The 1,911-nt window shown below is 43.7% G+C and overlaps 1 long non-coding RNA gene across 1 annotated transcript; it reads right to left on the minus strand.

Moving 5' to 3' along the window:
• Positions 1-865: 865 nt before the first annotated feature.
• Positions 866-1,538, minus strand: LOC125302573. The gene is made up of 3 exons (XR_007194927.1): positions 1,469-1,538; positions 1,188-1,290; positions 866-1,084 (listed from the first exon to the last, which is right to left on the minus strand). It is a non-coding gene; the product is annotated as an uncharacterized LOC125302573 (long non-coding RNA).
• Between the last annotated feature and the right edge of the window lie 373 nt (positions 1,539-1,911).

Here is a 1,911-nt window from a genome sequence, read left to right on the forward strand (position 1 = left end):
CGAACAAAATGAACTCTGATATTTTGCATGAGAAATTCCCCCTGCTCTAAACTAGTCTGCCTTTTACAGAGGCCTCTTTTCTGCTATCACTATTCCTTCAAAGTATGTGATTACTATAATTGCAGGAAGTCATTAGTATTACAATTTAGAGTTGTTTTCTCTCAAGACTCTTACAATATTTCCTGTAATAATCCTATAGAATTACTTTGCCTCTTTTTCTGTGTGGCATGTCAGGCTCCCGATGCTGTTCACTGGCAGCAGAAATAAGGCCAGAATAAGTGGAAATGGAAGCAGAGAGAACATGAATCTGAGTCTGAATGTGCTTTTTGTGTCAAAACTGGCTCAAGCTGTTTAAAATGCACCTAATGTCCATGTTGTGTTGTGGTATCTTTCACACACATCTACACCATATCCAGCCAAAACATCTCTCCGCACTCACACACTCATTCACTGTTTTTAGTCACTCGTTGACATGTGTACGTGCACAGAAACACAGACACACACACACACATACACACACACACACACACACACACACACACACACACACACACACAAACACACACAAATACACACAAACACAAACATACATACACACACACACACACTTACACGAAGATAAGTGTGGGCCACAAGCATATGGGTTGTAAACAGAGGGGCTCTATGGCAGAAATAACAGGCTTACGTAAGCCCACCATAAACCGAGAACCCCACCCGCTGCCGTGGAACTGAACAACAACAGCCAGGAACAGCCTTATAGGCACTGGGGTCAAAGGTCATGGCTCATACAGAGAACTGAGCCAGAGCTAGGGGGTAGCTGTAAACCAAAGTAAGAGAGGTGAGTCATAAAAGGCAAAAGCATGGATAACAGAGTGAGGTTTATTTATTTAGGTTTTGTTTCCATTATTTATTTGGTTTTCATTAATATCTGTTTCTGCTTCTAAATAATTGGTATCATGTGGGCAGAAATAAAATATAGGAAGCTCTGTTTGTGTCTTTGAAGTCCATTTTGTGTAATTTCCTCTGATTCTTATTGCATATCAAGAAGCTTTTGTTTTTTTCTTCTGTTACACACAGATAGGGTCTACAGGCATGGATCAGAAGCAAAAGAAGCACATTATAAATATATCTCAATATTTATTTTCTCTGAATGATGATTTATGTAAGTAGCCAGCTGAATGTCTCACCGTTAAAGGTGTCCTTGTGAAACACATTCTTCTGACGCCAAAGACAGATGACGGCCTGTCCTGCATGGCGAGGTAAGACTGCCAGAAATACTCCCGGGGATCCCTGTCGGAAAAATAGCCTGAATTTATCTTTAAGGTAGTAACACGCTAGACTGAATGAACTCATGCATGCACGCGCAAACATATGCGTACACACACACACAAACATACACACACACACACACACACACACACACACATACACACACACAGATGCATCCGAGCACATACAAAACACATACATGCATAAACACATTATGAGGCACACAAACACACACAGAGCGTTTGCGCAAACAAGGGAAAAGACAAGTGGCCCCTTCGCTCTCTCTCTCACCCTACAATGCTGTGTGCCCTCCCCCTCCCCCCAGATTAATAAATCATTGGCAGAATGGGCCTTTTTAAAGCCAGGCCAGTTCTCCCCAGGACGGGTAGTTAATGCTAATGGCGTTTGGCTTTTTCCTCCTGCTGCCTTAAAGAGCCTCCTTCTCTGTGACAGCTCATAGCTCACCCACACACAAACGCACACGCACACGCACACACGCACGCACACACACAAACGCACATGCACACACACACGCACACGCACACACCCACACACGCACACACACACACGCACATGCACACACGCACGCACGCACACACACAAACGCACATGCACACATGCACGCACGCACACACACAAACA

The sequence above is a fragment of the Alosa alosa genome, chromosome 10 (assembly GCF_017589495.1).
Source record: "Alosa alosa isolate M-15738 ecotype Scorff River chromosome 10, AALO_Geno_1.1, whole genome shotgun sequence".
Classification (NCBI taxonomy): domain Eukaryota; kingdom Metazoa; phylum Chordata; class Actinopteri; order Clupeiformes; family Clupeidae; genus Alosa; species Alosa alosa.